Source organism: Pteropus vampyrus, unplaced genomic scaffold (genome assembly GCF_000151845.1).
Source record: "Pteropus vampyrus isolate Shadow unplaced genomic scaffold, Pvam_2.0 Scaffold4, whole genome shotgun sequence".
NCBI lineage: Eukaryota > Metazoa > Chordata > Mammalia > Chiroptera > Pteropodidae > Pteropus > Pteropus vampyrus.
In genome coordinates this window covers 5,676,958-5,700,971 of record NW_011888785.1, presented here as the reverse complement: position 1 = coordinate 5,700,971, position 24,014 = coordinate 5,676,958, and the positions used below count along the sequence as shown (strand labels likewise).

At 31.7% G+C, this 24,014-nt stretch overlaps 1 protein-coding gene and 1 pseudogene across 1 annotated transcript in view; both read right to left on the bottom strand.

The window, feature by feature from the left end:
• The window catches only part of DGKB (diacylglycerol kinase beta), a 551,422-nt gene that overhangs the window by 291,696 nt on the left and 235,712 nt on the right, over positions 1-24,014 (bottom strand). The window lies entirely within an intron of this gene.
• On the bottom strand, positions 14,326-14,444 carry LOC111743212 (annotated as a pseudogene).

The window sequence follows — 24,014 nt, the reverse complement described above, 5'->3', positions numbered from 1 at the left end:
TCATTTGATTAAATTGGGAGTACCCTCAAGTCAAGAATTAGGTTATTACCTGCAGTATCATTATTATAGAATTAGTTTTCGAAGATTAGTAGTAATAAGATTAACTCAGACTTAATCAGTGGATCTGAAAAGGGGCTAAAATCTGCATTCCAGTTGCTTCTGGTGCAGACTGCCAGAGACTATCCTACAAAATACTGCTCTATGCAATGAGGATGAGATTCAAGACAATTTTCTGAGTAATGTAAAGCATGGAGAGATTAGAGGGCCAACACCAGTTAGAAAACTTTCACAAAAGTGCAAAGGACAGCCAACACTGTTCTGATCTAGACAGTGGCATCGAGGGCAGAAAGGGACAGATGGAAGGTAAACTAGCTATTAAAAAGTTCCTGAAACTGTTTTCTATTAAAGCCGCCTTAAAAAATGAAAATGCACTGTTGTAAGCACTAAAACAAACACAACCAAAAAGATGTTTTCTTAACTGGGAAATTATGATGTGCAGTTATGTTTGGTATCTAAATGCAAATTTTGCATGTAGGCTGCATTTATGGAAGAACCGAAAACAACCATAATATACTATATCATATAGAAACAAAACAAACTAGCTGTACTTGGCATAGTAATGATAAGCCCTTTAAATTAAATCTTTATGCAGATTCTATTTTATACTCCAAACTTTTCATGAAGCCTTGTGTAATTCTGATGTGTAAACCAACAAATAGATATGCTCTGTGTATTGAGTAGCCTGTTTGGGTACCAGCTGGCTTGGCTGTATGCCTTTCTAATGGTAATGAAGTCACACAGCTGCTAGGACAATCAGCTGGAGTTCAGATTATCACTAGCTAAATGGATATCCATTGACTAGCTTCTTATCCGGACTCATTAAAGTTCCGTATTGACAAACGAGGAGTGGCTAGAGGTTTACAGCTAAGATGCATCTAGAGATGAACTTGTTGCCTTTTTTTTTTTATGTCCTATAGCTATTCCTTGTGATTCACAGAGTATCATTCATCTATTTGAGATGTGATTTCTAAGGTATTGTAAACTTTTAAGCACTCTTCTACTTACCTTTTTAAAAGTGAACGAATGTTCTGAAGCAAGTGATAACCCACATCAATAAGTTGCCAGCATACGAACAAAAAAGTTACCCAAAGTACTGCTTTTCTCTAAATCAAATAGAAAAAGACACGAATCCCACAAAAAGTCCATGGTTGACTTGAAGTTAATTTTTATTTTAGAGACTCTTACTTGCAGATATTTTAGTGGATAATTTCCAAGATTTGACTCTATCTACACTAGTCAATATGTGACTGAAAACTAAATGATTTCTCTCAACCTAACAAATTAGGTATAGTGTGATCAGTGTCATTTAGTTAACTCTATATCATCTCTTGAACATGCTAAAATCCTCAAGACAACAAAGACTAGAATTCTAAAGGTCAGAAGCAGAGAAAACGCTTTCGTAACATGGTAAAGGTGTCCAGTGCTCTTCCTTTACCACATGCTGTGGTCCAGATATGAGCTCAGTCAGATATGACGTCCCATTTCTTGCACTCATATCCTATTCATTTCACATACTTAAAAATTTTTTCTAACTTGATTTCCCATACTTATCCTCATCTTCCCTTATCTTGAAAACTACTTTCTGTCACAAGTGTACTGCCTTGTGAAGATTTTGAAAATGCTTAGTCCATGTTTTTCAATTTTTGTCTCCAAAACTCAATTTAAAATTGCCTCCTCACTGTGTGTGTGTGTGTGTGTGTGTGTGTGTGTGTGTGTGTCTATATATATATATATATATATATATATATATATATATATATATATATATATAAAATCATTTACCTTAGATGTCGATATCCTGTAGGCTCTTTCTCTTCTCCAAACAGAAAACATATTTTAGCAGATTGTCCTCAAGAAGATATGGGAGTAGAAAGTGTTGGGGCAATATGAATGTGAATGATGCTCAAATGCCCAGTTTATTTGCTTCTTTAAAATGTCCTTGTGTAAATTCTCTATCCCCTCTCTTGATCTGCAGTGTACTTATTTAATTTCCAGGTCTCTTTACTGCTGATTATAAAGACAGAACAACATTCTTCCCTGCCAGTACAGTGATTTAAAATCCTTTCACTTTTAGCTACACCCAAATAGTTCTGTAGGTCTCATCTAATATTTTCAAGTGTATGTGCTACAAAGCAGGACTTATGGTGTTATTAAATGTATAGTCTCTAGTTCAAACTGTGCACTGCACTATGACTAACTGCACTTCTTTGTAACTCAGAATAAAGATTTTGGCAGAATCCTCTTATTAGGGAAGGACAAAATTCCAGGCCTCCCACAAACCAATAAATGCAAACTCACCCACATGAAGGATGTTGTCCTAACTCCAGAGAGCATGCTGAGAGCGAGTCCAGACTTTAATGTAAAGTACATTTCTTTGGAGGCAAAAAACACACTCCTACAGTCAAAAATTACTTCTTAATCATTTTTTAAACTCTTAAAGGGAACGATTAAATTTTCTAGCTTCAAAACATTTATGCATAAAAAGGTAAACGATATGCCCTAAATTGGCACAGTTGCACCAGGATTCAAAATATCTAGCTAACTCAAAATTTTTGAGTCATTTAACTTCTTTTGATCTGATAAGTAAACAGGTGTTTAGCTTTCATTCATTCATTCATTCATTTGTTCATTCACTCACCCACAAAATAAAGATGTGCTATATATTACAAGGCACTTCGATCACAGAATTAGATAGCCATACACAGACCTCTGAAGAGATCATACCTGGGGTCTCTAAGGATCCTGACAGTCCAGGATTGTTTAAAAGTAGGTGAACAAAATATCATTACTCCCTGATTCTCTGTTCAGAGCTATATTTCCTAGCAGGCTGACCACTGACTAGTGCTGGGCAGTAGATTTTAAGTGGAGGTGAGAGCAGTTACAGGTATCAATTCTAGTCATGACTAGTTATGTGTCTAGGATTCCTTCTTTTTTGTCCTCTTTCCCACTGTACACTGGATGATGCCAAGGTGACAATGTACTTACACTATGGCAAAGGTGCTAGCTGTACGTGCCTGGTACCTGGGTTATTTAAAGAATAGGTGTCTGATCCATGGGCAAGATATAACTACTATTTGTTAAGCCATAAAGATTTGAAGGCTTACTTGTTGTTGCAGCATAACTTAGCATAGCTAACTTAATTCAAAATATATATTATTAAAAGTCTCACTCACTGACATAAAAATTAAGATAAATATATTTTTCAGTGCTTTTCATGACAATTACAAAACCTAGCATCCCAATCTCTGGCCCTCAAAATTTAAGAGCATTTAAGCTCTGATATTTTCTCCAATTACTGCCAATTTTACTTAACTCTCTTGAGCACACTATCAGGAATGCTCCTGAAATACTAAATATGCCATGTAAACATCTTAATGGTCTCTTATTAAACAACATTTTCATGGAAAATCCACATATGACTTAAATACGTCAAGTCATAAGGTATATGAAGATGTTTTTATTTCATACTTTGCACAGAGACTTTCAGTGTGTGGGTTTTGTTTTGTTTTGTTTTTTGTTTTTGCTATTTGGGAGTATCTGAGGGTTCCATGTCTTTGTTCACCCTTTCTCTTCAGGTGTCCTCAGAAGGCCATATGTTGAACCAATGTGATGCCCCTTGAAGCAGGTTTTCCTCTTTAAAATGCTACATTTTGCAGCATTCTATGTACTATCCATAGATATTGGCACAGGTCTGACCAACTAGCAAGCAGGCACAATGCCAAACACACAGATGGCATGAGGGGAAAGAGCCAAAAAAAACATGTGAATCAACTGTGGGTATTGATGGCATAATTCCCAGACATGGAGGTCCAAACACTTGTCCATCCTAAGCTTATAGTACATACTTACAGATACACAGATTTGTCAACAACAATAATCTAGCAGTGACAGATTAATTTAAAAAAAATTAAAACCACCTTTGGTTGCTGAGGATAGTTACAAGGCAATAATTCTACAAAGGTTGGTGTTCAGTCTTTTGTCTTTACCCAGGTGACTATTCAAAAGACAATCAGGCAGCCCATTTAAACAAAATTGTTTATCAGTTATAAATAAAGGAAAAAGTATATTTTGGATTTATTCATATAAACTGTACAATAAAAATAGAAGACAAATGTCAATAAACTATGCACTAGGACTAAAGATTGTTTGCACAATAGGCTTCAAATTGTGGCTCTCTTAAATATTCTTCTTTGACCTTCTGCCTGCCTGTGTGATCAACAGTGTATTATTTTATAAACTAGTAAACTTTATCAGAATTGAGCTTATGGGCACATAAAATAGACGGTACATGATTTGAAGTTCTTTAAATGAAACATCCACTTAAAGAATCCCTTTCCTGCTATTTTGGCAGTTTGCCTGAAATTTCTTAAATCATTATCACTTAGTTAAGTTAAGCTAATGTATCTCCTGAAGGTGTGTATTAGAAAGAAAGTATTTTTTTTAAGGACAGAAGAACAAGCAGATTTTGAAATCTTGGGAATATGAGGTGGAATTATTGAAGCAAAGGCCCTTTGGACCTGTTGTAAAAATCCCCCAGAATCTCTTACTCATAAGCTTTACTAAGGACAATTCCTATTAAATTGATTTCAGGGACAGTATCTATTAAATAAGTTCATAGTAACTTCTCAAGGTGGAAAATGCTTAGATTCATTTGGAGCCTAAATAACCTATTATGTTCAAAGTGACTCAGTGAGTGATATATTTAACCCAGGTCTGGCCTCAAATCCAGTGCTATTGTTATTATCCTATCACCCTGCTATTGTACAGAGCTGAACTAGTTTATTTACATAATTTTTACCATTTAAGGTGTGAGTAGGAATATTACATTCAATTTTCACGTGAGCATCTATTATATGATCACTGGCATGTAAGCTTGAGATTTCAATATAACATGGAGAAAATAACTTGCCCTTTGTATGTGAGTGGTTAAATTCTTTTACATTTCCATAATTTACTTAAATTCTATAGCATTTAATACACACATTTAGTCACTTCTATGATCAGACAGCACACTACCACTTTAGTTTTGACTCCTCATAAAGTTATGTCTGTTGCCTGTCATTTACCAAAGGCTGAATGCATACTTCCAAAACAACATACTCACGCTTGCAGAACAACAAACATACAGAAAATGGTGTTTGAGAAGTTCACGTTACCATTATTTTCTTACAAGATACAATTATTTGGCTTTCTTTGATTACCAAGGAGGATCTTAATAAGTGATACATATTCAAAGACTACCCAGAGAGTAAAGTTTTATCATAACTCTTTTCTTGAAAGATGTTAAAATGTCAAGAAATAGGCTTACTCTAAAAGTTCAACTTAGACATGAGGTAGGATTAGAATGCCTGTGGCTTTCTTAAGCCTTCTTTCTAAAATCTCATCCTGAAAACTCAGTTTCTCTTTTATTTGTCTTAAAACATTCCTATAGAGAGTGGCTTCCAGCCATTCCCAAAAGAAAGAAGCTAGTAAGTACTACATGGTTTTGTCAAGTTAAGATATACAACTTGTAAAAACTTAGTTTTACCAGCTTTTCCCTACTAAATGTAATTAAGAAAATGGCTATTAATACACTGTAGAAATAAATTATAACAAGCTAATCACTACAACAGTTTGAAACACCACAAAACATAAAATCTCCCTGATAGCAAAAGTTTACACACCAAAACCTGAAATAACTTATTTAATTTGCTCTGTGGCAATTTATTCTCTTTTTTATTTCTTCCTTCATTCTATTCAATCATGTGGTCATTCATTCATTCATTCATTGAGCAACTGTTGAGCATTTAGTACAAGTCAAGAACTGGGACTGATACAAAGAAGACATGGCACATAGTCAAAAGAAAATTCCTTTGGTATAAGATTCAGAATTGAAAAGATTATATAACTTCAGCAATGAACACATGAAAGGAGATGAGGTTTTCATTCAAGGTAGAAAATTACATCCATTATAAAAGTGCTATTAATAACAGACCTTTAATATTTAATAGAGTAGAGTGATTAAGACAGAACCTATACTTTATTATTCTATCTTCTACCTGTATTAAGTAGGTTTGACCACATTTTTGGGTTATTATGTTTAATTAAAAATAAAATAAAAAGTTGTTTTCATCGCCATGGGGCATAGTCGCTGAAAGTGTCTGTTCAAAGTAATTATATTTATGTCAACAGCTTATTCTGCTTTTATCAAATGCAAATTTGTTGTAATTCCCACTTTCTGAGCATATGAGCATGATGAAGAGAGGATCTTTGAGAGTTTATTTGCTTGACTTTCAGACAAACTTTATCTAATTCTGGGAGCAATTAAGACTCAGATACTATTACCTATATTTTCATATTGTACCAACACAACAATTTTATTTAAAAAAATATATTTCTAATACATCTACTGAATTTTAAGCACTGAGGTTAAAGGAAACGTTTTTATTACAAGTGTTTTCAATAAACACTATAAATGTATTTTATTCATGATTTTCTTAATAGCATTTTGTTTTCTCCAGCTTATTAAGAATACAGTATGATACATATAGCATACAAAATGTGTCACTCCACTGTTTATGTTATTAGTAAGGCTTCCAGCCAACAGTATGCTATTAGTAGTTAAGCTCTTTGGGAGGCAAAAGTTCTACACAGATTTTGACTGCACAGGGGATTTCGGCTCCCCTAAACCCCATGTTGTTCAAGAGTCAACTGTATAACATTTTATTAGATTGTAAGTGTTTTCACAGGTAGGACTAAATGGTGTTCATCTTTATATACTCCCTAGGACCTAACATAATGTTTCATTTAGTGAAAGGGGGATAGAAAGAAATTTAAATGATGAGCATATGGGTGGTTTTCTAAGTATAAAAATATTCTAAACAGTTAATATGTTCTATTAATAGCTGGTGGCTAAAATGTTCTACCTGCTATTTTGTACCTTAATTCGCTGCTATTGCTTTTGGTCTTCAGACATTTTTATGCAGTTATTTACAAAAAAAAAAAAAAAAAAAAACAGTCTGAATCTCTTTTTAAAGCTCCATTTCTTTTCAATGCAAATTAAATCTTTATATCCATAAGATAAATGATAAATGTTAAACATGTATAAAATGCCAACAAAATCTACTAATTAACTTGAGAACTAATTATGTTGGGGTACTCTTTAAATCACAAAGCTTTTGTGGTTCTAGCCAATGAAATTCTTTAATAGCTTTCTAAATTGTGATGTAAATAATAAATCAAACTTCAATCTTCTTACTGAATCATGCAGGTACTCCCTGTCCCCATGTTCAAAAAAAGTGAATAAAAATTGTCTTCCAAAATTTAAAAATTTAAATTCAGCACTGACAAATGAAAACAAACATGAGGATCATATTCCCACCTCAAAATGACTTTTAAAAAATAGAATATTAACTTGACTTTCTTGAAAGCTACACACAACTAGAACACTAGTACTATCAACAGCATTATTTGGACAATGTGCGAATATTTCTAATTATCTGCATTCTAATATTTCTATTATTTGCATTCCATAACATTTTATTGTAACTGCAAAATATCTTTTATTTAAATATTCAAATGTAAAATTTATTATGGATTGGTAACCTAATTATAAAACAAGCAAATAATTCAATATGTCTTTTATTAGCAAAACAGATACTTATCATAATCATGAAGATATTACTTAACACATATTGAGATCATATTTTGTATAAAATAAACATAATTTTAATCTTACCCTGTATCAAATACAGTAATGAAATGAATGTTCTCAATTAATTTTTACCACAGCTTTACAAGAAAGGTACTATTAATTTCCCATTTAAAAGATAATTAGAATAAGGGTTAGTGACCTCAAGATCTCCCAGTCAAAGCTGGGACATTTCCTCAGCAATAAATACTTCTTAAGTAACACTTCCCATGTTTTGAATGTTACAATGTCAGATAACAAATATTAAAACAAAAATAAAAATGGAAATACTCAACATCTCTGAGAAAACTTATTATAGCAGATTCTGTGGTTATTTGCCAGGAAAATAACAAAATCAGTTATGGCAGAGTTCAAGGTCCCATATTAAGAAGTTGTTTGCTTTGAGATAGATTGTCTTTTAGGTGTTCCCGACAGGCAGACCAAACACTTTTTCTCTCTATTATTATGAATAAATCAGAAACTGAATCAAACAATCTAACATGTTTAATAATTAAAATTTGTTAAATTATCTTTTCATTTATCTATTAACTTGCACATCAACTGGTTTCAAAAAGAATTTAGGCACCTCATCCAAAAATGTATGAATCAGAGAGAAAACAAATCAATAAATTTCACATTTCAAGTGTCTAACATCAAAGTATACACACAACATTGCTGCAATCTGGCCAATATACTCAACCTTATGCCTTTTCATCTAAAAATAAGAAGTTTATCATTAAATTATTTAAATAATCATCTTGACTATTTTTCTTAAAGCTACTTGGATTATGAATAAATGACAGGGTTATTTGAGAACTGTAAAAAGATTACTCATTCCAAATTGCTAGGGTAAAAGTTAGAATTAAAAAAAAAAAAAACAATTGTTTCACAAGTAAACAAAACAATCTATCATTCTAGGAATGAGTAAACTATTGTTGGAATTCCTAGCACATGAAACAGAAAAGTAAACCAAATAAAGCACATAATTTGAACAAAGTAATTGGACTAATTAAAAAATATGACTATAAAATTAAATTAATTCAACTAGTTGAAAAACTCAACTATTACTTGCATTCCATAACATTTTATTATAACTGCAAAATGTTTTATTTAAATATTCAAATATAAAATTTATTATGGATTGGTAACCTAATTATATATACTCTCCTCCAGAACCATTATAGCAATACTATCTTAAAAATACTTTCTTGCATACCTGAAGAATTCATTGTACTTTCCAAAACGTATAATTTCTACTCAAGTAGTCTAGGGTTATATTGAAGATCAAGAGTAAGCAAATCAGATTGTGAAGGTCCATATAGATAGTGAAGATGGAGAAAGTTGTGTGGCACACTGAAAAACCCATGCTGCCTCAAGGAATACTCAGAGTCTGTTCAAGCTCAATACTCCACATAGGCAAGACGAGGGCAGTATTGTCTCATTTTGTGATTTTTTCAAAAGAATTGTGAAATTTAGAATTTTATATGTAATGTTTTTTATATCTTTGTCTCTTCAACATTTTAAAAACCATTTTTAAAAGAGTATTTGGCTTATGGGGACTTAGGTGATACGAGCTTTTTCTCAGGAGAAAGAAATACACCACTAAAGGAATTTAAAGGTAAGCTGTCTCTCAAATTTTAGCATGTACCAGAATCACCTAGGAGTCTTGTTAAATACAGATTGTTGGATGCCTGGCCCAGAGTTTGTGATTTAGTAGGTCTGGGGTAGGGTCTAAAATTTGCATTTCCAATACTTTCCCATGTTATGCTGCTGTTGCTGCTTCTCCACTGACCTACATACCATGTCTTCTGTTTCAATGAAAAGGAAAAAATCATGAGCCTGAAGTATGATAAACATACAAGTAATGCATGGACACAAATTTTAATTTTTCTTGAGTATATTTATAGGTGTGGAATTAACTTTTTAAGAAAGTGCCACACTGTTATCTAAAGTGGCTGTTTCACTTAACCTCCCAGAAATTAATGAGAATTCTGTCTTGCACATTCTCTCCATCACTTAATGTTATCTGGCTTTTGATTATAGCCTCCTAGTGAGTATGTAGTAGTGTCACGTTATTTTAATTTGCATTTCCCCTAATGATTAATAATGTGTTCTTCATGTGCTTAACCTTTAAAAGTATCTTCTTTGGTGAAATGTCTGTTCAAGTCATTTGTCCATTTTTTTAAAATTCAGTTGTGTCTTATGATTCTTGGATAAAATTTATTAATATAATCTGTAAAAAGACATTTATCAGATATGTGATTTAAAAATATTTTCCCCATTCTACCTCGTCTTTTCATTTTCTAATGATGTCTTCTAAAGGGCGAATATTTTTTTAATTTTACTGGTTTATTGATTTTAAAATTATGGGCCATGCTTTTACCATTGTGTCTAAGCACATTTTGCTTAATCCAAATTCACAAGGATTTTTGCCAGTTTTCTTTGAGAAGGTTATTCTAAATTTTGGTAATGTGCTTCTTTCTCATATTTTCTTGGTTGGTCTAGCTAAGATTTGTCAGTTTTTTTTTCATCTTATCAAAAAACAAATCTTTGGTTGCATTGATTTTCTCTATTATTTTTCTACTTTATATTTCATTGACTTATGCTCTAATATTTGTCATTACTTCTGTTTCCTTTGGGTTTAGTTTGCTTTTCTTTTTCTGGTTTCTTAAGATTAAAATTTAAGTCTGCGATTTCTTCTTTTCTGATATAGACACTTACATCTTTAAATTTCTCTCTAAACACTGCTCTAGCGGCATCCCTAATTTTTTCATGTTGGGGTTCATTTCTATTTAGTTAAAAATATTTTAAATTATCTTCATGATTTTTCTTTGATCATGGGTGATTAGCAGTCTCTTTTTAAATTTTCACTATCTGGGGTTTCCCATTATTTGTTATATTTTTAATATAATTTTGCTGTGGTCAAAGTAACACCTTGTATGACGTCAATATTTTTACATTCATTGGCACTTGTTTTGTGGAACAGCAAATGATTTCTACTGGAAAATGTTCCATGAGTGTGAATGTTTGAACGGAATGTGTGTACTCTACAGTAACTTGGTGGAGTGTTCCTTATATGCCAATTTAATCTAGTTGGTTGATAGTGTTGTTCAAGACTCCTGTATCCTTGCCACTTTCAGTCTAGTTTCCCTATAAATTACTGAGCATGGAAGAATGAAAAATCCAGGCAATACTGTTAAAATTTCCATTTCTCCTTGTACTCTTTCAGTTCTTGCTTTATACGTTTAGGGGCACCCCATTTAGAAGTGCATATACGTTTAGAACCTACTGATAATTGTCATAAAATCTTCTTTGTCATAGTTCTCATCTTTAAGCACTCCAGTTCTCTTATGGTTACTGTTTGCATGGTATTTCTTTTACCATTATGTTTTTAGCCTATTTATGCATTTAAATTTAATGTGAGCCTCTTATATACAACATATAAGAGGCTCACTTTTTTTTTTTTTTAAATCCATTCTTACAATCTTTGCTTTTTGAGTTGGGTATTTGTTCCATTCCAGTTTAATGTAAGTATTCATATCACTAGAATTATGTATGCTATTTTTGTTACTGTTTCCTATGTCTCATGACTTTTTGTTCTTCTACATCTCCTTTATTGCCTTCTTTCAAATATTTTTAGAGTATCAAGTTAATCTTTCTGCTGACTTTTAAAATTATATGTTATTTTCTTAGTGGTTTTGCTAGTGGTAACAATATGTATTAACATTTGTCAAAATCTAATTCAACTTAATTCTGTTAAATATAGAAGCTCTGCTCTTAGCCTCTCTCTGTTTTCAATTCCTCATGTTAATAGGGATTATAATATCTTCTATAGTGTGTTGCTGTAATAACTAAATGATATATTACATAGAAAATATTTATTATAGTATGCATTGTATAACTAGAACTAATAATTATTCATCTCCCTGCACTCCTCAGCCCTGGATGGAGGCACACAGGCATACTGAATAAACTGATTGTTTTGTACCTCCTCAAATGGCAACTTTAAAAATGTTTGTTTAATGTTAATTTAATAAGAGCTGAGAAACTGATTATCTACTAAATTTTTGTATTTTATAATTATTGCATTATATCCAAAATATAAGTATTTCATATTCTAAAAGTTTCTTAGGAGATATATTAACAATTTAAATTTAAACTTGAAAAAAATTCAATGTTTCTGGAAAACAGCATTCCCAGTGGATTGGTTATAGTTCCTTTCTCTGAGATTAAGTAACTGCTCGCACTCCTTGTTCAATTCCAGGATAAAAGTATAGTAAAAGCAACACTTTGCCCAGATCCAAGCCAAGCTACTGAACTATCTTTTGTCACTTATGTTATCCCCCAAACCCTACCTACTTCTCCCCAAAATAGTTCATTTCTTAAACTCTACTTTAAACGATCCCAATTAGAATGTGCCATCTGTTTCCTATAGGAATTGTGAAAATATTAAGGAATCATTGTTAATTTTGTTAGATATGATCAAAGCACGGTAGCTGCATAATAAATAAAATTCCCTTAGCAGTTAAAGACATACAAAATATTTATAGACAAGTACAGGTTGGCAAGATGTTGCTCATTATTGAAGCTGCTTGATAAGTACATTACCTTCATTATATCTTTTTCTCCATTTTCTAGTATAGTTGAAGGTTTCTCTAATAAAACGTTTTTTTGTTCGTTTTTTTTTTTTTTTTTTTTTACTATTACTACTTTGAACCACTTTGGTAAGTTATTTTTAATTATAATCTCTGGTTTGCTGGCTTGCCACAAATAAAAATAGAATAACCATTTCTAAGACAAGTAGGTCAATATTTCTTCTTTTGTCCAATCTCCTGCTCCAATTAAAAACTTCTTTATGCATGATTCTAAACTTCATCTTGATTTGTTCCAGTGCAGCACTAAGGTGCATATGTGACCTTAGTCCCAAATGAAAAAGAAGACATTTTGAGTAGTCTGCGTTAGACCTCTGAAAATACAAACGACTGTTCTGGAAATTACACTCTTTTGCTACATTTATACCATGTCCTGAAAAGTGTTATCAAGTTGTCTCCATTAAGTAGCAGAGGAAAAATTATTCTGCCCAACAAGGGATTCTCTCTCAGCTAATGATTGGGTACATGTCCTTGGCAGGTCACTTAAGTGACTTGGTCTAATGACCTTTAAATTAGACTCATAACATTGTTGATAGTAGGCTAGATGTGATGATCCAATTGCTGTAATGGATGCAGAGACGTTCACAATTCAAAAGAAGTAATCAGTAGGGAGAGAAAAATAGTTTTCTTTTTGCAACAGAAAAAATATTTTTGGTCTCTTTTTAATTTACTAAGCTAACTATCTATCTCAATATATTTTCCAGGATTTATTAATCTGTATTAATAGCATCATAACAATTAGGTCCACAGTTAAGTTATAAAGGAACATTATTTAAAGAAAAATAGCATTGAAAAGGGGAAATTTTAAGGCATTAAGAATACTGATTTAGTATGGCATTTTATATATGCTGATAAATATGTGCCCACTCCCAAAAAGCCAAGTAGACTAATTTTTCTGTTATGTTTTTTGTAATATTATTTTTAAATTCAAATATAATTTTCTTCACTTGTATATATTTTAAATAATTTTGAGGAAAAACATTCTGCTAAAATAACATGTGATTTCTTATAAACTTTTAAGATCAATGTATACTCATTCTTTAAAAGCAGGGTTTCTCAACTTCAGCACTATGGAATTTGGGCTGAGTAATTTGGCGGAGAGCTGTACTGTATATTGTGGGATATCTAGCAACATCTCTGGTCTCTACTTAATAGAAGCCAGTAATATTCCCCTACCAAGTTGTGACAAACAAAAATGTCTCCAGGCACTGCCAGATGTCATTGGAGAGACACAGTCACCCCTCACTGAGGACTAAAACTTTAAAGTGAGTTTCGATTTACATCTGCCTGAATTCTAAGTACTCCCAAAGGATCATAACACAAAGAAGAAGAAGAATCAAACAAAACAAAAGAAATTATGGATCTGAGGAAGGTACTATGATAAGAAATAGCTTTTCAATTAAAAACAATTTTAAAATAAATAATTTCAAGTAATGTGTGCTGAATGTGAGGATCTGTAAGAGTGCCACAGTAATAAGCTGCTGTTTAAAACCTCGAATTGCTTATAAAGCCCAAGGAAATGGTAGGATGGCAAGCAATGCATTTTTCATCAAATTGCTTTGAACTTTTCTTCATGTAGAGCAATTAATCATAGAAAAATAATGAATTTTAAGCCTTCATACCTGCAAACCAAAATTGGTCAGAGGTAAATACACACACACACACACACTTTGATATAAGTTAATACTACTTTTTACTTAACAGTTTACCTATTTCTCCCATCCTTTTTTTAAAAAAAAAAATTAAATGATAATGATAAATAAGTATGGTTGCTTAAAGAGCTAACTGACCTACTTTTGTGTACTTACCAAGCCTATAAGTAATGACACATTCAATTCATTTATTTAGTTTTCAAGGATTTTTATCTTATTCTAAATGTCCTCAGCATTTATGTTCAAAGATGGTCTTGAATTTGCTTGCATATCTTTTTTTTTTTTTTTTTAATGCCTACAGTACCTGGTCTTTCTAGGTGGTCTCCCATCCAAGTACTAACCAGGCCCGACCCTGCTTAGTTTCCAAGATCAGATGGGATCGGGCTTGTTCAGGATAGCATGGCTGTAGACCTGCTTGCATATCTTAGCACTGATCTCTAGAATGACTGATATCAACTCTACAATTACATAGAAAGCTCATTTGTTCTTCATTGTCCACTATATACAGAAAAGCATTTGGGATAGAATGAAACCTGAATAAATACCTGAGGCTTAAGTTGAGGAATTTTTTCCCCCTATTTTGTAGTCTTCTTAGCTTTTAGCATCTCCAATCAAAGGAAAGCTGAAAATTTAAAAATTGTAAAAGTAAATAGGCAATTTGCTGGTGAATCAGCAACTTTGCCAATTTTGGCACTAGAGAATGCACTGAAAGAATTAAGGTTAAAATGGATTTCAACTCAAATTTTTCCTGGGGTTCTTTAATGTGCGTAACCCTGTCTGAATCATTTTTGGAAGTTTCAAAGAAAGTATAGACAATATTACCATAAAGTGTTATAAGTTAGGTTGGCTTAAAATATAAATTTTCCCTGTTAACGAAAATAATGCCAATTCCTTTTGATGAAATATGATTGTAATGAAAATAAACATGTAGAAAATAAAACATTACAGAATTAAATTAATTACATAGCTCAGTAGGAAAATACAACTATGTAAAACTATTTTTAAAGCAGTATTTTTTTTTTTTTACTTTCAGAGTGGAAAATTATCAATTCTTGCCATGCAACAACTCAATAAAAAGAAAATGTGCTAAGTATGATCTTTTGCTGAGGTGCCAGGTGCTGGCACTTAAAACTTCTTGCTATATGGAAGTGAAATGGAAAGTTTTAGTCTGTGAACCTTGTACTATGTAACTTAAAATGGTCTATTAGCAGCCAAAAAAAAAAAAAAGCATCTTTGGGTAAAGTGAAAAAAGATACCTTAGCAAAAATGGCTTGCCGAAAAGAACAAGTTGATGGACTTCAGAAAATTTCAAGTCATTATAAACTCTGGATTTTCTCTATCTGTACATATTTCACATTTATTAGCTATGTCAAAAATCTCAGAAAAAAGTCACCACTCTTTTTCTTTAATCGGTCTTTCCACTGCATTGCCACCTGCTCTCACCTTTACAAAATGACCCCACTTTCTCAGGCAGTTTTTCCCCAATGCAGCTTGCAGTGACCTTTCTATGCCTGAGTCATAAATCCCTAAACATAGGGGATGAAATCACTGACAGTGCCTTACATATGGTGGTGTGAATGCACTACAATAATTGCTCTGTAATTACATGGTAATTATTGACCATTTAAGTACGTTTAAGAACAGGGTGAGTACCATGTAATCAAAGGCTAATTATCTGATTATTTCTGTCTTTTAAACTACAGGCTTACAAGATATAAAAATTGCAAGTAACATGGTGATTAGTCATTGAACTACATGGTAACTTGAAGTATAATTATGAAGTAATCTGTAGAAATTGTATTTGTATTGTGGTTCTCCTGAACAGTAATTTCAGAGTAGCTATACTGTAATATACATTTTATGAAGGGATAACAGAAAAAATAATCATCACTATATTATACTAATAGTACATAAATACATTAACCAAAAATATTACATAATTTATTAAAAATATGAATGGGGATATATATTTTGCAAGACAGGTAATCAGTATCTGAAATAAGGATTGTTACAGTTTACCTATAAAATAGAGAAGTGCCATTGTATCTTTTAATAGTCTTGTGTAATTTCATTGCATATTTCTTTAAAAAACAATACGGTTAAATAATTGAGACAGGGATAGAGAAGTAGAACTAATATTGTAATATCAAAAGAGGTGGAGTTTAGAAATGGATCAACTGAACTGGAATTTAGTGGCTTAATCCAGACCAAGAGTGTAGCTTAACTTCATGACTGACTGGCAGAGTCCAAGTAGGAGTCTTTTACATACTCTCATTGTCTTCTTACTGAAATTACTAAGTGACGTGAGAACTGTCTAAATAACTATTTACAATGATATTGAAATACACTAAAGATATTTACTTAAATTTATTTTCAAAGCTTCTACTTTAAGTTTGAAAAGAGAATAATAAAATATACTCCCCTTAAAATGTATCTCATATAGGCTGAATGTAGAAACCCCTGAAACAAACACAGAAATTGTCGAGTGGCAAGGATGGACACCAAGAGAAAGATGTGGGGAGACTATAATTTATACATGTGTTCATTATAAAAGATGAAGATCAACTATTTTATTGATTGATGGTGCTAAAAATTAATGATCTCGAAAGTTGTTTTAAGTAACTATTTCTTCTTTGATAACGTAATTGAAAGCACCAATAATATGAGACCTGAAATAAAGATTATATTGCTCTCATCACAAAGTAATTATGATAATATTTTATATATAATATTGGCTTGGACCTCTGAAAGTGTTAAGGTTGTCACTCTCCATGAAAATATCATTGAGCAATTAATAAAAGTTATTTATCTAAGGAATAAGTATGATTTGACAGCATTTGAAGAAATGATAATACTATCAGAATAGAATTTGGTTACTTTCAAATTTTTTGCTGTGTTTTTCAAAATAGTCTTAATATTACTATTTAGTATTTGTCTATTTTCTCTCTTAATTTCATGAAACACAATATAACTAAGTATTTTTGCATGGTTTATTTAGATTAAGCCTTGATTTATGTTGTTTTGCCTGCTATTGAATTCCTTCTCTAAGGAATTCAACACTACAATAAATTGCAATCTGAAGTACTTTCAAATATTGTCTTGTACAATTAGCTAGATACAAATGCATAGTCAAGCGAAATGCTATTAGTATTCATTTATGAACTTGTTAATCTTTTGACCTGAGCGGCTACTTATAAAGTGAAATCCAAAATGGCCTGGAGTAGATTTATTTGATCAGCATTGATTAATTCATGTATCATTACTGAAGTATGTCCTTTGATTGAGATCTCATTAAAGGTCTCTGCCTTACAAAAAATGTCAATAATTCTACTAAGAAATGCAGTTTTATTAAGGCTACGTTTTCTAGTGTAGTAATGGAAAAACATTTACAATTTCTTTTCCAAAAGAATCTTTACACTCTTAATTTTGAAGATAAATTACTATATACTGTTTTATGAAACAAAAAATTCAGAGGTAATGAGGATTATGTGTTGAATACTGCTTTTGGTCAGTCTGAGGAAAACAGCTAGTAATTAACGTGGCTTATTATTTTGTGTAAACAATAACTTATCTCTCAAGTTGCCTCCTCCCTTGATCACTTCTTAATAGATATAGCCTACAATTTAAATTTCTTGTCTCCTTTATAGAAGGGTAAGAATTGAAAAGTGCATAGCATGTACAAAACACGAAAAGATGCTTTAAGTGAGTTTACTATACAATATTGGGTGCCCCATGATATAGGGCAAATCATAGAAAAATAGATGAGATCAAGCTACCATTATATTAAGTTCCTGAAGAAAACTGTGTCTTAATACAAGATATAGCAAGGTGGTTCAAACTGACTTCTTAACAGTTTCACCATGAATAATTTATGTAATTTACCATTAGACTAAACCTCTTCTTTGTCTTCCTTTCCCTCTACTATTTCATTGCTCTTTATAGGATGAGATTTTTCCTAAAATAAAGAAGCTAGCAGAAATTGTCATGAATGGATACAAACCAAGTTTCTCCATTTATTTTTCTAGGTTGTTTTCTTAAAAAAGTGACAGAAAAAATATATCGTATAGCTAAATAATGTAAATCTAGAGCAAAAATATAAAAACCTTACATAATATGGAATAAAAAGAAATTATAGTCTGTTTAACAACATTTCTAAATAGTGTCACAAATATTTTACAATTATTTCTACATTTCTATATTGGTAAATATATATAAAAAGTAATCTTGTGTCCCCAAATATATTCGAGGGACTCTATCCCTTGAAAAATTGCTACACGAAATGAAATATCCACTTTGACTACTTATATTTAACATTTTATGGGAGATTATGGCTAGAAGAATAAAGAAAAACAAAAAAAGTTTAAAAATCCAAATTGGAAAGAAGAAAGAAAAAGAATATTTTATTTGCAGCGGAGCTGAGCCTGTATATAGAAAATCCCAACGCAACAAGTCCAACAAAAATTTACTAGTATTAATAAATGAGTTTACTATGGTCAGAGAATAGAAAAACAAGTATAGAAAAATCAATTCTTTATATATTCTAGCAATGAACAATCTTAAAGTAAAATCAAGAAAATTTCACATACAATAGTTTCTAAGATTAAAATACTTAGGAATACATTTAACAAAAAAGTAAAAGACTGGTACCATGAAAACTACATAACTTTGCTATGAAAATTGAAGAAATTCTAAATAAAGTAACACATTTTATCTTCATTAATTGGAAAAAGTAGTATTGTCAAGACAGCAATTCTGCAGAAATGCCCTATAAATTTAATGAAATCTTTATTAAAATGCCAGCAGAATAGTTTGGAGAAATGGACAAGATGATCCTATAATATATAGGGAAATAAAAAGGACCCAAAACAGTCAAATAATTTTGAAAAAAGAGGAGCTAAATTGGAGGACTTACACTATATGATTTCAAAACATTATAACTCAATAGCAACTGGAGTGTTGTATTGGCATAAGAATAAGCATGTAGACCAAAAGAACAAATTTAAGAGTCCCAAATAAACCCTTATATTTATGGTCAATTGACTTTTGACAAAGATCTCAAATTAATTCAATGGGGAAGAAGATAAAATTTTTAGCAAATAACATTGAGATAATGGATATCAATATGCAGAAAAAAACAAAAACAAAAACAAAAACCAGATACTTTCTTCAAACTATATACAACAATTAATTCAAATTGATTCCACATCTAAATAAATAGGTTAAAACTATAGAGCTTCCAGGCAAAAATATAGGAAAAAGTCTTCCTGACCTTTGGGTTGGACAGAGTTCTTAGATATGACACCAAGAGAATGAGCCACAAAAAAATTAATAAATTGAACTTAATTAAAATTAAAACTATTATACATCCAAAAACACCAGTAAGAAATGGAAAATACAAGTTACAGACTAGAGAAAAATATTTCAAATATATACCTGATAATGGGATCATATCCAGATTATATAAAGGACTCTTATAATCAACAATAAGACGAAAGACACATTTTTTTCAATGGGCCAAAGATTTGAATATATATCTCATCAAAGAAGATATATCAATGGATAATATTCCACAATCATTAGTTATTAGGGAAATACAAATTAAAATAATAATGAGATACTACTACCGCCTACTACAATGTCCACAATAAAAAAGACAGACTATATCACGAGCTGGTGAGGATGTAAAGGAGTAGGAATGTTCACATAATGCTGCTGGGATTTTAAATGGTACAACATCTTTGAAAAAAAGATTTGCAGTTTCTTAAAACGTTAAACAAATACTTGACAAACAACTAAGCAATTCTACTCTTAGGAGTCTCTCCAAGAGAAATGAAGATATGTGTCCACAAAAAGAAATATATGTGAATGAAGCATTATTTATAATATCTCATATTGAGAATAATCCGAATACATATTAGTTAATAAAATGATATACAATATTTGATATACCCATACAGTAGAACACCATTTAGCAGTTTTTAAAAAGATGAATTACTAATGTATACTCTTATATTAATAAACTTAAAACATTATGCTAAGAGAAAAAAACAGATGCAAAAGACTGCATATTGTATGGTTCTATTTTCATAAAATGTCCAGAAAAGACGAATTTATAGAGACAGAAAGTATATCACTCGTCGTCTACGACTGAAGATGGGAGTTGGTATTAACTGTAAATGAACAATAAGAAACCACTGAATTATACACTTAAAGTATAGAGTATGTAAAGTGTACCTCCATTGCTGTCACACACACACAAAAAAAAAATCAGAGAAATAAAAATGGTACCAAAGAAAAATTTGTTAAACACACACACACGCACACACACATATGAGAAAATAAACTTTAAAATACAAAATATTGTTAGAAACAGAATGTTTGATATTGATAAAATTGCAAATACATAATGGAAATATAATAATCCTAAACATATATACATGTAATAATAAATCCCGAAATACATAAAATAAAAAGTAACAAAATTGAAAGAATAGACAAGTTAACAATTATATTTGGAGATTTAAATACCCCACTCTTAATATTTGATAAACCAATTAGAAAATCAGTAAAGACGTAGATAACTGAAACAACATTACCAACCAAATTGAGTAAACTGACATCCTGAATAATCCATTCAACAACAGGAGCTATATATTTTTTTCAAGTGTATGTGGAGTATTATTCAGGAAAAACCATTAAAGAGCATCAATAATTTTTAAATTTACTGTAATCATTCAAAGGATGCACTTCAACTACCACAAAATGAAATTCGAAATCCACCATGAGGGGAGAGGAGAAACACTGAGAGATCCCCAAATATTTGTTTAAATATCACACTTCTAAATACCCATTGATCAAAGAGGAAATCATGAAAAAAAAGTAGCAAATTTCTGAACTGAATGTATATCAAAACATATTGTAACAAAATGTATGGGTTGCAGCTAAAGCAGTGCTGAGTGGAAAATCGGTATCTTTAAAATGCGGCCATTTTGATAGATACCAAAAAAAAATCATTTGATAAAATCCAATAAAACTCATCATGATAAAAAAAATACTATCAACAATCTAGCATTAAAAGGACATGTACTCAGCTTTATATCAAACGGCCATGAAAATCTAACCTCAAATTTAATGGTGAAAGATTGAATGCCTTTTCCTTAAGATTGTGAACAAGGAAAGTATACCTGTTCACAGAAGTATTCAGGTAATTCTCTCTAGTGCAATAAGGCAGCAGTCCCCAACATTTTTGGCACCAGGGACAGGTACATCTATGAGAATCTAAATGCCTGATGATCTGAGGTGGAGCTGAGGCAGTGATGCTAGTGCTGGGGAGCGGCTAAATACAAATGAAGCTTTGCTCGCTGGCCTGCAGTTTACCTCCTGCTGTGCAGTTGAGTTCCTAACAGGCCACAGACCTTACCTGTCCACAGCCTGGAAGGATGGGGGCGCTACAGTAAGGTTAGGTAATTAAAGAAATGGAAAGGAGATTTGGTGGCTACCTAATGTTGGAGGAAGGAGCAGCGAATGACTGCAAAGGCGCATGAGGGAACTTTGGGGATGTCAGAAATGTTCTAAAACTGTTTTATGGAGATGGTTGAACAATTTATAAATTTACTAAAAATCACTGACTTGTACCCTTAAAATTGGTTAATTAATTGGTATGTAAATTTTCTGCCTTAAGACAGAGTTAAAAATATTGCTAAGATATGAAACGAGCAAGTTAAATTTTGATCTGCAAGAATTTTAAAAATGTTCATTTTAAATTTCAAAAACTCATACAAAGCACATTCTTCTTGAGAGCCATGATAGTTCAGTAATTAAAAGCACAATCCCAGAGTTGCTATACAATACCTCAAACCGCACACAAAAAGGGTTGGTCCTCTGTTCATCTTCATATCATTGACTTCTTCAATACTTCCTCAATACTCAGATCCAGAGGTGTATATCTGACCACTAACTAAATAGTCACAGTATATGGATTGTCTTTCAGAGGTAACTACTTCAGGGTGTAACACTCAGGCTTTTTCATTACTGATTACAATATACCTTTTTAATTTTCCATAATAATTTGGAAAATAACTTTGCCTAATCTCCTGTTGCACAAAATTTCACGTGATAATCAGAAAAAAGTCATCAAGCCTGTTTTCTTATTGCTGTAAAACCCATTATGTCATTTCAGTGGTTTTATTAGGTGAAATATTTGTTAGCACGCGTAGACTCTGTATTGGCTCATCCAAGTTGTAAGCTAATGATATACCAGAATCAACAGTGTCATTTGATAAAGGAATTTTCTCATACATCGTTTTTGGGGTATAATATCGCAGTTGTTATAATACTCTCAGAAACCATGTTACTATGAAAATGTAACTTTAATGATGCCTTTGAAGTGCTGCTGATCTCTTCCTTGCCTTTGGCAAAAATAACAGTAATCAATTTTGTAAACATTGTGATTGTTCTGAAACAATTCAATTAGTTTACCAGAAAGGTTATTATGCTCTGTTTGAAAATTAAGCAAAAGTTCATGCCCCAAATTGGCAGATATAGCTAACCTAAAAAGCTTCAGGGTAATGTAAAAAAAATCATCAATCCAATAAAATCTAATTTTAAAATATTTTTATCTTCATAATGCCTATCATAGCATTTTCTATTTTGGCTGCTGTGCAAAGTCATCACACTTATTAATTTGCTTCTCTGAGAACATATAGTTTTACCTTCTGCACTTGTAATATAGTATGGTCACAATTTGGATTACAACTTCATGATTGATTTTATCATTACATTTATATTCCAATGATTTATTTAGAGGCTTTGGTTCATTTCTAATGAATTGTGGGTAGAACAACATAATAGCAACAATGGCAAATGCACATTTAAAACACATAAGCAATAAGTGCAAATAATATGAACATCGAGAGAAAATTTAAGCTCTTTTTTGAACATGTTCTGAGACAACCTGGTCAATATTGTCTTTTCAGCATAGATATAATCTTCAAAATGCAATGATTATTAACAGTACAACAGAATATCTGTTAAAATAGTAATTAATCTTACTTTTCCAGTTTGTGTGATATATGTGAACGAAACTACTTCATTGTAGCTTCATCTAAAGCCACCACATAGTTTGCTGACATTTGACAGACTATAAAGCTCAATGAGTAGTGTATGATTTACATGTTGAGAAACACTATATTTAAAATGTTATCCTTTTACATTTTTTTCCCCCGACACATTCATATGACAAGTGACAGCCTGACCAAAGATCTGTGATCCCATCACTCACGGGAACAGAGAATAACTCAACTGAATGTCAGCTGTAGTATTATGATGATAACGATGATTCTGTGCTAATAAAAATTAAAATGAAAATCATCCACAAACATAGATCACTTATAGTACCACTCCACTTGTGAGGCACACTGAAGTGCTATGAAACTGGATGAAAAGATTTGGCAATGCCTTAGAGTCCAAATGGAAAAGCAGTGCTGTAGGCAATATATGTTGCTACTTGTTAAACATAACAAATTTGGCAGGACTGAACTGAGCCCACTAAGGATAAACAGGTAAAAAAGATAAAATTATCACAGAGATGCCCTCACAACTACCTGCATAGAATAACACCTTTTAATTACTTGTGTTTCAGAGGTCTTAAGAAATGATGCTGATAAATATTCAGAAGCCATGTAATCTAAAGATTTTCAAATTCCCCAAAGCACATAAATGACATTCTTACTCAGCCCTTGACTTTCTTTTACATTCTAAAAGATTTTTCTGAGCAATCCCATCCACATCAATCTACTCTCAATTTTTATTACCATACTCTTTTCTCTGTTACAGATCTGAATTTCCAACTTGATATCAGTATGTCAGAGAATGTTTTTGAAGTCATAATATTTTTAATAGACATGTCAACCTCAATTCAAATCTATTACCAAATTATCTTAATTGTTCTTTTGTCCTTAGAACATTTTGATTTTTAATCTC